The sequence below is a fragment of the Melanostigma gelatinosum genome (assembly GCF_949748355.1).
Source record: "Melanostigma gelatinosum genome assembly, chromosome: 14".
Classification (NCBI taxonomy): Eukaryota; Metazoa; Chordata; class Actinopteri; order Perciformes; family Zoarcidae; genus Melanostigma; species Melanostigma gelatinosum.
The window spans coordinates 16,296,871-16,310,906 of record NC_136647.1 but is presented as its reverse complement, the minus strand read 5'-3'; the positions used below and the strand labels follow the sequence as shown (position 1 = coordinate 16,310,906).

General features: G+C 42.6%; 1 protein-coding gene across 9 annotated transcripts in view; it reads right to left on the bottom strand.

Moving 5' to 3' along the window:
- Positions 1-14,036, bottom strand: part of LOC306787691 (RNA-binding protein Musashi homolog 2) — a 218,196-nt gene that overhangs the window by 67,382 nt on the left and 136,778 nt on the right. The gene's annotated exons all lie outside the window — the stretch shown is intronic.

Sequence of the window (14,036 nt, the reverse complement as noted above, 5' to 3'; positions counted from 1 at the left end):
ATTTATTTATAGAGCGCTTTTCACAGACAGTAGTATCACAAAGTGCTTAACAGAGCAGACATTTAAAAGCATAAAAAACACAATGTGACCCAAGGGTCAATAAATTATCTACACAGAGAAAATTAAAAAATTTAAGAATAAAATAAAAAATAAAAAATAAAATAAAAATGTAAAACATATTTTAAGAGCAGGTTGAGGACATGGGTTTACTTTTACACAAACGCCAGCCTAAACAGGTGGGTTTTGAGCTGGCTTTTAAAAGTATTCACAGTATCTGCGAGGCGTGGAGTTGCAGGCAGAGCATTCCAGAGCCTCGGGGCCACTGCCTCAAAGGCTCGGTCACCACGGCTCTTAAATCGTGTGCGTGGGACTGACAGAAGACCTCGAGCGTTTGACCTGAGAGTGCGGGCGGGTGAATAGGGGCGAAGTAGATCAGCTACATAAGCCGGAGCCTGACCGTGAAGTGCTCTGTAAGTGATGGTGAGAATTTTGAAGTGTATCCGAGATGCTACAGGAAGCCAGTGGAGAGATCGGAGTACGGGGGTGATGTGAGACCGTCGATTTGTCCTGGTGAGTAATCTGGCGGCAGCGTTTTGGATGACCTGCAGACGGTTAAGAGCAGATGCACTGAGTGATGTAAAATGTGAGTTGCAGTAGTCAATGCGAGAGGAGATAAATGTGTGTATGATCATCTCTAATTAAGGTGTTGATACTACAGATCTCAGTTTACTGATATTTCTTAGATGGAAGAAACATGACCTGGACAGCTGCTTAACATGAGGGTCAAACGACATGGATCGATCAAAGAAAATCCCAAGATTACGCAGGTTGCAATGGGCAGCAGAGGAGAGAGGACTAATAATCTGCCTGATCATGGGGACAAACTCCTCTGGAGCAATAACTAGGACCTCCATCTTAGAGTCGTTGAGTTGCAAGCAGTTTTCTGCCGTCCAGTCTCTGATGTCATTGACACAGTCCAGGAGCCGAGTTAATGTGAATGCCTCGCTGGGTTTAAATGACAGATGAAGTTGGATATCGTCTGCATATAAGTGATAGGACACATTATAGCTTTTATTATTCTATTACCATATGCCTGCTTCCTCTGCATTTTCTGCAGAGCAACCGGGCTCAGCGTGCATGCTGAGGGAACTAGTTTGTCTGTGCCTCTATGTAGGTCAGCTTTCAGAGTTGGCCATCAATTTCTACTGTCCTACTTTAGGAGACACCCGGTCTCCATACAAACACACACACAAACAGTACGCGGGACTACTGTGACCTGGACTCGTACCATGATGTCATTGCTTTGATTTATGCTCTAATTACAGACGTGTATTCAAACGTTCAGCAATAATTGTCAAACACTATCACCAGCTATAACTTCAGCGCGTGTCAGTCCACGCAGATCTGGGCTGTCAATGCGGCACATGCCCAGTTTTAGCCGGGCCAGAGGCAGAAAGGCATACTGTGTCGACAGCAACTACTCCCCGACAGCAGTCTAAAAGTGGTACGCCATAAAGAGCTAAAAAAAAGGGGGCACTTGATGAAGAATTCAAAGCAATGTAAGAGAGAAAAAGAGAATTATCTTTTGATCAATATAAAGAATATAGTTTGGATTATTTTGAGGTATAGATAACCCGAGGACGGACCAGCCTCCTTTAAAAAAAGATGCCAGTGTCTCTTTGCAATCAGTATCCTTATAAATCATTCTAAAGTATCAGGATAGCATTGCAAAATTGCAAGTAGAAATACCCCAAAAACCAAAAGTATGGAAGTAGAAGTAAAATGCGCTGCAGTATCAAACGGTTATTCCAAAGAATTATGGCCTGTTTTATGAGAATTATATTGTCATTTATGTGAAAGCAAAGTTGTAATATTGTAGCTGGTCCAGATGAAGCTAAACTTGTCTCATGACCGAAGACAAGTCCCAGCAGACAACATAATGGAACATGCAGACAACATGGAAGAGCGACTGGCAGCAGTAACACTGACACACTAACACATATACTGGGACGTTAGTGGAGCTCCGGACCCCGACTAGCCGAGGGCTGAGTGATACGGAGATCATTTTAAATATCACAGTATTCTGGGGGGTTTAGGGTTGAGTGGTGCCTTCACAATATATATTCACTAATTAGATCTTTCATAAATAGTCATCGGTAATGACTAAGTGGGTAAAGGTAAAAATAACAGAACAGCTGAACAGAAAATAACATATTTTTACATTAAAGTAAAAATTGCAGCCTTTTAAACCCACTTTTGCCATATTACGATATCCAAAACAATATCTAGTCTCACATCACTGTATTGTTATAGCATCGTGATATCGCCCAGCCCTAGCTGAGCCACTACATAAAAATATAAAAACCATGTATTTGATATAATCTAGAAAATGCTGGCCGTATATGTACATGTATGGAGTTCCAGTATAATTTAATATTTCCTGGTCTGAAGCCCGTTTAGACATTCCTCGCCATTTGAAGAGCCTTTTGTCGTTGCACCTCTGTGATTGCTCAAGCTGTTAAAGTAGCATCACTCGCTGGGAGGTTCATGATTAATCACAATATATTCAGTTTCATATTCCACTTCACCAAGTGATCGCACATTCATGAACATAATGGACTTGGATGGATCCTCGTTATCTTTCAACACATGACCTAACTGAGACGAGAGCTCCGTGTGGGTTTTCACGCCTGTGAAAAAATCTGCATTGAATTCCGTGCAGCCCCAGCAACGTCAAACATTTGGTCCCTGGTATGTGCGATCTGGGAGGTTGGGCTCTAGAAACACATGTTGGTAATGTAGCGCTCAACACTGACACTCGACAGCAAAAACACAGTATTCTTGCAGTCTGTGGCAATCAGGTCATGAGAATACTTGGTCGGGTTCCCAATAAAATCGGTCCATTTGGGAAAGGAAAAGCTGCTCTCTTGTTTTCTCTCTTTGTCTCTGTGTGACTTCCTTCCTCTCTCTCTCTCTATATTTGTAATATCGCACTAAAAACCTTCTCTTGGCGCTCAGCGTGTGGATAATGATTGGGTTAGCTGCACCCAGTGGATCCAGCCTGCAACATTAGACCAGCATCGTCATCCAGTAACATCCAGGAGCAGCACAGATGTTGCTGTTTCCATGGAATTGCTGCACTGACACACCAATTACATAAAAAAACCTGTAAAGTAGACTGTACTTCAGCTGGCGTTGCAGTACTTTTCCGTTTTTGGCAGCACTTTCTATGATGCCCATGTCCAGAACGCATTATGAACATACATATGTTTTACCATTTTCTTATAGCACTGTACAAAGTAAAGTGAAAAATAGTTAAATATACAAGAACACATGTAATCGAATCAATTTTTACTTTAATTAAAGCAAAAAATGACTGTGTAGTGGTAGAGTAACGTAAAATATAATAATGGATTATAAGAGAGATTATAATCCATTAATAAAATATTTTTATTTTTGTTGTATTACAACTAACTCATTGAGTGACCATCAATGAAGTATTATGATACCTGACCCTATAAGTCATCATAAAATACTTTGTGTTGTCATGATTCTTCTCCAGCATTATAGATATGAATGAGTGGGCGTAATGGAAAGCGTCAGCTCTATTTTACTTTGCATTCATTGTGTTAATGATTAATCAACAAGGTTTTCAAAACGTCCAAAACAATATTTTTGCATCGTCGGTAATTAAAAATAACCCTCCTCTCGTCTTTGTTTAATTTCTCATCGTGGCATCACTGAAATGCAGTTTGACAGTGTTGTAAAGAAACAAACACTGTGAACCTAACCTAATCAATGAAGGGACCTCTGTCCGTGAGAAGATGATGGAAAAATGAACGCTCCCTCTCCTCTGGAGTAATCCAATTCCGTTGGCTGAGATCCGTAGAACAAGCACACACACACACACACACACACATAGAGACCATGGCTTTATCTCTTCATGATGCCACTGTACTTGCCTAAAGACATGTAGCTTTTGCGGGCTAAGACAGCGGCACATCTCTTATGTTGAACGCAGCTACAGCTGGAATAGGCCGTGAGGGAAATACATGCGGGGTTAGGTAAACGCCGCTGCGGGTAAGACAACAAGCCAGCGAGACCAGCGGATTGAATATGAGTTACAAAAAGATGATGCAAAACCAACCTGAACATAATTGCTCAGCACTGATAGAATTTCTTCAGTACAAACGGAGTACGGGTGTAATGAGATCCAAAGGTTTGAACCACGGGGGGATTCTTTATTCAAGAATGTCAGACTCCTTTGTGCCGAGCAATAGGCCGAGCTTAATAGATGTCTCCATTTCTATCACGTACAGTCACGACCAATGTGGGGAGGAATGTGGTGCGAGCCCATTCCAAAAAAAAAAGGGCTTTGAGGCGGCGTGATGAATTTCTTTGGAGGTGTGAAGCAACGTGGGGACTTGGAATGAATGAAAGAGATATGCACCTTTTGTGTTTGTCTGACCTATTGATATAGATATCAATTTCATTAAACTAAATTAGCATTTCTCATTCCTGACGAGAGCGGGGAACCAGAAGGGGGAATAATAAGTGGCGAGCGGAGGCAGAGGAATGGAAGAGCATATCGCTCAGAAGTTCGTACATGAGGAACAGTGTATTCTCTCCTTTTTGGACTGAATAGAAAACCTGGCAGGAAGTTGCTGGATGCCAACACCTCCCACCAGAGCCTCTACAGGGGAATTCACTCAGGGACTAAAAGGATTTCATCAAAATAATCCTCCGCAAACAACCAGGTTTTAAAGCACTGAATTACGTGCAAAAGGGGGGGAGGGGGGAGGGGTTGCAAAGTAAAATTGATTCCAGCGAACTGGGCCTTTCATCGCCTGTATGGCCAGATTGTTATTAGTATTTAAGCACGGGGTATATTTAAAGGCGTGACACAGTAGCAGTTCATCTAAAATGAAGAACTGATGATGCCACTTTGCGGAGGCCCATTACCATTTGGTAGAGATTGCTTTCACTGAGTGAGCCAAATGCTTAGAGGCGGAACTGCCACTTGTGTTTACTTTACAGATGCTTTTATGGTCTTATGGCAAAGAAGAGGACTGTTCCCACAGAAAGCCTTTCCCCCATTCGCCACATGTGCGCACACACACACACACACACACACACAAGAGCTCAGATCATGACATCATGGACTCATCAAGTGATGCGAGATGATGTCACCCTGATGCTATTGACCCTTGTAATCAAGGCAGGCTTTGCTTGCTTCACGAGCACCCTTCTTTCATCAAGCGTGTCTCTCTCTCCCTCTCTCTCTCTCTCCCTCCCCCCTCTCTCTCCTCTCTTGTAGTTCAGTTGCAGACAGAATCTGTTCACAGCAGCTCGGTTTAATTGCTTACTTGCACTATAATTGGGTATATAATCAAACGATAAACGGAACACGGCGTGGCGTCTTCATAACTTCAGAGGATCCTTTCATCGCTGCCTTTGGGCAGTGATTTGCACGGATGAGAAAGCTCCCCGGACGGCCGTAACCGTCGCTTGTTTACGTCTTCGCTGGAGCCCGTTCGACTCATTGATTTGTGACTCTGCCTTTTTACGTTGGCTGTTCCAGAGGAGCACCTGATGAAGGGTAAAGAAAGGTCACAATCTCCTATTAGCATAGGCGCAGAGGCCACTCTTTAAGGAGTCATGGCTAATCTACTGTCTCTTCAAGCTGCGGGGGGCCCGTGGAGATGTTCAACATGCAGATGAGACACCTGGACCACCCAGACTGCAGCGTCTTTCGCTTCAGCGCCGCTTGCTGCACACAGCGCACTCTAACCGTGGCTGCTTCTTGGCCTGGCTTCTGTCATTTAAGCAGCCGCCCATACTAGCCCGGTACTCGTCAATGATTTCATCATTGTTGTGTTCAGACGAGCGGAGAGAGAACATCCAAAAATACACATTAAGGGGGTTTATGTGACTTCTTAGTCTTTCTCCTAAATTCACCAAACGTTACCATCAGATAATGCCTCATTTGAAGGTGTGAACATAACTCAGAGAACTTGTAATGCAGAAATGAACTCTCTTAATGTAAGTATATGTAAGTCAAATTACGCTGTCCTGCAAAATGTATGGAATTTTACAATACACATCTTTAAAGGGCTGCTTTCTCAAAACATTTCATTTTTCTCATCCTCTGAGCCAGACATACACCAAACCTGGTGTATGTACTGGTTCGGTCCCATCTACATGGTGAGGGTTGTTATTGCGGAGCTCGTTCATATATCATTCATAGCCTTATTTATAGAACATTTCTTTCCTAAAAACAAGGCCAAAATGGATTCATTTCATGGCTGTTGACAGTCTGATTTATGGAGTGATGTAAATAGATATTCCCTCTATAAAAAAGAAAACGTTGACTCTTATGTTAATAAATTGAAACATTGAAAGAAGAATTTTGATCCTGGCTCTAAGCAGTGTTCAGATTCCTGACCTGAAAATGTTTGCAAATAAGAACATATTTGGCAAGTTATCCTCATTTTTATATTTGAACACAACATGTCTGTAAAATTGATGCTGTCCACAAAAGTACACATGTGCTGGGTGATTTCAGACAAATGCAACATTTGCATGATTAACATGAAACCACAGTAAAAATGGCATAGAATGTTTTTCGCCACAGGTGTGGTGCATGATTATCAACAGTATTTCCATCCTCGCTCACTTCAGCCCTTGGTCAACCGCGCACACTCTGGCTCCACTTACGGGACTGAAAAGACTTTGCATCTCTGTTTAGTTTCCCTCTTCTCCCCCCTCTCTGAAATGTCCTTTTAACTCAGCCTCTTTGCAGAAGAGGGAGCTCATTTCAATCTCAAAGCTGACATCTGTGGCAGCAATGCAAGCTCTAAATGAGTGGATTTAATCCTGTGCAACAACACTAGAGCACAGGAAGTGTTCACGCGAGAAGCAGGGAGAGAGGGAGCGAGCTCGACAAGAAAGATGAGGAGAAAGAGTGGGCACCCGACAAAAAAAGAAGGATTTTGTGACCTCCACTCATATATTTCCATCTGCAGCGAAGCAACTGATAGGCCATCCAGGAGTAAAGAGGACAGACGAGGTAAAGGACGGAGGCGACGATTTACCAGATAGGAGTTAGACATGTTTATTCATGCAGTGAAACAGATGAGGTATTGGTGAGGGCTTCAAAGCAGAGGATGGCTCCACATCCTGCATAGCCTTCTGCTCTGGCTGGGCTTTCTGTATTTGGCCTTTGAGTGAGGGGCTGATCAATCCCCCAGCATGTTGCCAGGCTGTGGACCCCCCCCCCCATTACCAAGAGGCTGCTCTTTTGAACAAACCCTGCCAGGGGTCACTTTCCCTGCGCTTGATCATCTTAAAAGGTCAGACCCAACAAATGGCATGGAAGACCGTAAAACCCAGAGCTGACCACCGAGCGTGTCTGCAGTCAGGGCAGCTTCAAACTGGGCTTCACATCGCCAGAGCCGACTGCACAATCGGTCTTTTCCATCCAATAGTCGCGCACATTTTAGACACATTTACAGGCTGCTAATTAAATGATGGTCGAGTCTCGTCTGTGTGGACAAATGAAGGCCAAAGAAACACAACAAAACTAGTACTAATGGCTATCATGGTAGCCCAAAAATACTGATACACTCACTGACTCCTTTCCATTGGATTGGCTTTGCCTTTCTTTTGAAAGCCTTATAAGCAAACATCAGCAATAACACAGTAATAGGAGGAAATTGGACAACAGAGAGGCTTGTTTCTAAAACTTTGCAAAATGCATAAGGGAATATGAATAAAGCGAGCCCCCTCTAGTAATAGCACGGGCTCTGGTTGATCGAAAGCAACCATTTCTACATTTATGATACATAATTAAGGGAGGGCCAGTCAATGTTGCTTAACTCTGGTGCAACATGGCTTTTTATTGCCGCTTCCCACTTAATTAAATGTCTCTCCTCTGTCCACACGCACATCGTGTGCAGTAGGTTTTCAGCCACTTTAGTGCTGGAGTGGAAATTGAGTGGAATTCAAACGAGAAGCGGCAAATACAAATCTATTAATGTCATTATTTATGCAAAGAAAATAAGAGCCAGTATTTAGCGCTTTGCGCTTGCACGCCTCCGCCAAGCAGACATGTTGCAGTTTATATCCATGTCTGTCCAAAACGTCATCACTTCATCATTTAATCCAATTAGACATTTGTGTGAAATTGTCCTAATGTGTTTTGTCACGGGTCACGGTGAACTTGACCTTTGATCACCGCCGAGCAAAAGAATATCACGGTAATCTCTCGTATTCTCATTTGGTATTTACGTGCAGATTTTAAAAAGGGAGAAAAAAAAACAGGAGAAAGAAAAGGGAAAATGTAATTAAGGAGACTGACCATCAGTACCGGTCAGGACAGACACAAAGACAGACGATGCACGAGCCACTGAATATCACTGACATCATAAGGATTTTTTGCATCGATCCCCATGCACCCTCGTATCTTATGCACATAGAAAATACTTAAAAAAAGAAACTAATTATGCATAAAGAAAGCAAGCTGAAGGGAAAGAGATCAAATCACCTGGTATTCATCTGGACTTGCACCTGCACCTTTTCAGTGAAGACTGTTTGCTTCAAACTTCAATCTGATGAAATGATTGTGCACACCTGATCTCTGCCACTCAAAGCAGAGATCAGGTGTGATCTGAACCATTTGCATACTTAAGCCATGAAGCTGTTCCTTTGAGAAACAAGATGCTCCAAACGGGCCTTCAAAGTGGGAAAAAATAAGAAGCTTGAAAACCACTAAAGTGAATTATTGTAATAACCCTGACTAACAGACACGTGGCTGTAAATACAAAATAATGAGAAGGTACTGGTGTGTTACGGATATAGTATGTTAATATCTGAGCACTGTTGACAACGGTTCATTTGGAAACACAATTTGAGGAAATTACATATTCAATTTAAATCTGTATCATATAGACGTTTGGTAAAGTCACCATACTATATGCACTTAAATGTAATATACAGTATATATATATACATATATATATATATATATACATATCTATATCTATATATATATAGATATATATACATATCTATATCTATATATATATAGATATATATACATATATATATCTATATCTATAGATATATATATATCTATAGATATATATATATCTATAGATATATATATATATATATATATATATCTATAGATATATATATATATATATATCTATAGATATATATATATATATATATATATCTATAGATATATATATATATATCTATAGATATATATATATATATATATCTATAGATATATATATATATATATATATCTATAGATATATATATATATATCTATATATATATATATCTATATATATATATATATATATATATCTATAGATATATCTATATATCTATATATATATGCCCACATTGCGAAGAAGTCTAACCAGCCAAAGTAATTGCAAAGTGATTGACAACACCTGTGCGGGTGAACCAGAGCTGTGTAGGGACTTAAAGGCTGCATCCTCACACAGGTGTTCTCACTCATTGTGGCTGATTAGACCTCTGATAAGACTGAAGATATACAGGGAATCATGGGAGGTCACAGACTTCTTGTGCGAACAACAAACCTACGGCACGTGTGTGCGATGAGGCAACAGGTGCACTAGAACTATAGCGGGGCGGTTGGTGAGACGTCAATAAAACGCAGAGGTGCTTATCAAGCAACGATAACCAGAAGTGCAGGCGGACTTTCCCACAGTGTGTAATAAATAGGACAGCACAGGTGTAAAAAATGATATGAGCGATGGCCCAGTTCCATTCAAGTGAATGCAATTGGAACGCAGCCATTATTCATGTTATCAAGTGCACCTGTGCTTTTCCTGTTTTTACACGTCCAAATGTCTGCTGTGAAACAAATCTTTGACTTCGACATGAGTGAGTGGCCAGAGCAGCCAGCAGGGCTAAGAAAGGTTAAAGGTCATATCAGAATGAAAACTAATACCTTGGAAAGGTAAAGCAGGATTTGTCGGCTTCATTAAAACCATAAGGACATTGAAGACTGAAGAGTTTTTGAAGCTATTTAGAGCTTTTACATGTGCTCGGTTAGCTTCCTTTTGCATCTCATTGGTTTCAGCCTTCGGCAGTCTGTCACAACTCGTGAAGTCATTTGCAAAAACAAAAAGTTTTTTGAATGTGTTGTCAACCTTGAACTGGTTCTAGGTCATGGAACAGGAGAATGGCGGTGGCATGCGTTTGTGTTTTCTCGGTGTCTGTGGGAGTGTGTGCCTGTGAAACGGGGCACGCACACGAGTGAACGAGACATATCAAGATATGTAATATGACATAATGTCTCCCATGCTCGAACCCCCAGCTGCTCGCCCACATGCCACAGATCCTGCACCATGTCTAAACAGATGCTCTATCAATAATGCTTGCTTCGGTGCCGCACACCTCCCTGGCGGCCAAATTGAGAAGAGGAGAGTGGATGCGAGAGGGGAGGGGATGGGAATGAGTGAATGAGTCAGTGTTTGGAGGGAGGACAAGAGGGAAGGAGAGCGGGCATGAACCCAGAAGCTAGAGTGACTACTGGGGGATGGATTGGCCACGCCAGAAGAAGCCAAAAGACCAGTGAACCTGGGGATGAAGTGTTCTCCTTATCCCATCTGCTCCAACAAAGGGCGGGAGGAAGACAATTCGACGGCATTTGGGCCCACTTCTTCAAGCCCTCGAATATACGGCTCCTGCCTTAATGTGCACAGAGATGAAAAGGGGAAACGCAGGTAAATAGGGAGAAAAAGAGCAGTCCTTCCATCTTTTCACCAAACAAGATATTTTGTCGTTTGTGGTATTTTAGCACACACAAGTAAACCTTCAGAGGATTCAGATCCAGTCCTTTACAACTCGGATGCTGGTGTCCATTACTCACTCGCCCTGAGATGGTAGGCGTAGCTATCTGATAAAAGGCTCAGTCTCTCGTTCTCTCTCTGCACACACTCACATGTAAATACACACACACACGCGCGCACGCACACACACACACACACACACACACACACACACACACACACACACAGAGAGACTTTAAAGCCCAGCAGCTCTGACGTTCAGATTGATTCATATCACTTCCATAGAGCGTGTTCCAGACAGCAGCGCTGTGAACACTTCTTTGGGCTTTCGCTCTGAACACCGTACAAACGGTTCAATGAGTTTACTTTATTCTGACCCCTGAAAAGTTAACACGGCATGTGGTGGTCAGCGGTCTTGTGCTTTTTTTTCTTTTTTTCTGGTGCTTTGATATTGCCTTTGATAATTTTTCATTGGCTTTTTTCATATTGATGGAAAAAGAAAAGAGGACTGAAGCTTTAAAAGAGTGCAGTCAGCTTTTGCTCGATAAACTGATCCATTTTTCACTTGCCAGCGGAACCATTCATGTTCATGACATGAAAACGTATCGATAGGAAAACAGGAAAGCAACGACATCTGAATGTTCAGGGTTGGATAACTCTCCCCGAACAACAAGCCGCCAAGAATGACGCAAGAACAGTATCGCAAAAGCAGACGGCAAACAACAGTAATGAATTAATTTTTTTTCCTATCACAGAGAGAGGACCATTTGGGGCTGTGAGGCAGGTGAAGACGGGGTCCTGAATGGATTCTGTGGTTAGGAACAACATTTTAACATACCCATCAGGCATCTCGGGCGCGTGTGCGTCTGCACACCATCAGCCCAAACCGCGCCACATTAGGTGTACGTATTAGTTCTTGCATGAGCAACAAAACACATCAACGCTCCTTCTGCACCAGCCCTGTTGTCATCATCCATCATAATCTAGCCCTGCCTTCCACTGGCTGTCAAAACTGCTCTGGACAATTCACTTAGACGGTGTCAGCTGAACTGTAATATTTTACCAGCCACTGTAATGAGGACTGGCCTCCAGACTCACCGACACAAACACACACACACACACACGGCTCCCTGCTTACGTCTTGGTGGTCGTATCCATGACTTTTCCACAGTCGTTCCAATTTTCCTGTTGCTTTGATTCCTCGTGTGGTCAGCCTTCGCCAGCTGGGAACCCAAACCCCCGTCAGCCCGTGCAATACTGTCCTCTGTGTGAGCGCTAACATGATCTCTGCTGCAGCCGGGAGCTTTACCCGAGGAAGAGAATAACCCTTTGGTGGTTATCGCTGGCCTTCGTTAAGACGGGTTCAAATAATTGATTTATTCAAGACAAACTATTCAATCTACAATGATGAAACACATTATTTTTCATGGCTTTTTGCGGAAAAAAAAAGAACTAATGACAGATTCTCAAAATAATTTTCCATCAATGAACAAATCAGCCCCGATTTGCTTCTTCACTCAAGTCATGTGAACCACCCAAAATCAATCAAAATAACATTGTAACTTAGCTTATTATAAGTGTAAAACAATGCTGTATCCACTCTGGCATTAGTAAGTTCTTCCACAACCATGCGTGTGTGTGTGCGTGCGTGCGTGTGTGTGTGTGTGTGTGTGTGTGTGTGTGTGTGTGTGTGTCCTCAGTAAGTGCCACATCAACAACATTAACTTGGAGGACAAAGGAGGGCAGGGGGGAAAACACAGCGAGCCACGCGCGTCAAGAAAGTAGATGGAGTAGCAACACACACTATTTTAATTATCCTCTTGTCTAACCTGCCCTCCAATTACAAATAGGGATGTATAATAATCCATCTATTGATGCATGAAAGACAGGACAATAACACAGAAGCTGAACACAGGCGGGATAAGGAGCGGTTTGAAAAATGAGCTCAGAGGCTCAAACTGAGGCTAAGCTCACCGAAACACACGGAAGTATGCGGGGCTGGAACTCAGATTTAGGCGTGTGCTTGCATATTGGCGTGGACTGTAAAATGGTTAAGAGGCAGTGTTTATCACCGTCAGAAACTATAAGATTAAATACATGATTACATTTATGATCGTGCAGTTAAACGTTAAAGACACTGCAGCGTGCGCCGCATTCCACTGAGAGATCACAATGAATATGCTCTGGCTAATTTATGCCGGCTAATTTGTCTGCATTTTGGTTATCTTTCCAAGATTGATTTTCTCGTCGAATACAAACTAGACATTAAGTAAACAGCAGTGAGGTTTGCTTGACATTACGCTGCTTTAAATCCGATGTTCTGCGACAGTTCTCTTTCCATACAGCACGTCATTTCAGGCAGACTTAATGTGCGTGGATTAACAGGCCGCGCTGCAGACACCTGCCATTTGTCTTCCTCCGGCTCCCCAGAATGCTACTTTAACCTGAGTACCACGCAATTCTGTGTCTTATTCGAAGTGGCACTATGAAAGACGGCCATATAAAAACACAATGAAAAACACTGCCACGCACTAAAACTAATGCGGTCTGGTGGAGGATAAAAAAAAGAAAAGGAAGGTAACTGGACAATTTGGCATTCGGGGCCATGAGGTGCTGAGTGTGCGCGTACAAAACACACACATACGCATCTGTCATGTTTGTCCCACCTAATCTGAGTTTTGACAGTCTCTCACACGCTTTTGTTCAGGTGTCTGGGATAGTTCTCTTTCCATACAAAACATCAGTGCCCACGTCCTCCTGTCGAAGTTATTGGCTTGCATTGTCCGTGCATGTTCTCCGCACCTTACACTGCCTTGCTAGTTTCCCAGCCTGCAGGCCGACCTGCTGTATGTCCACGCGTCCACCTAAATCACAGAATATCACTCTCGATGACAGCCGTTGTGGGTGAAGACGGCTGCGAATGACCCTAAATTCTGTTACGATTGGTCTGATGTCATTCTGCGCTCACAACTAGGGATCGGTTATTAGCCGCAACATGACTGATTCACATTCAATGCAGTTTCTTTGTCACTGGCCTCATCTTACCGTACAAGGAAATGACTCCATGCGGTGAGGAATACGGTGCACATGAGGGAGGAAGAGAGCGATGGCATCTGAAATGTACTCGGTATTGGCAGGTACCCTGCGTTAGATTTCCTTTACTCCCAAACCTGCCTCTGCTGGATGTGGATGATCTGCCCT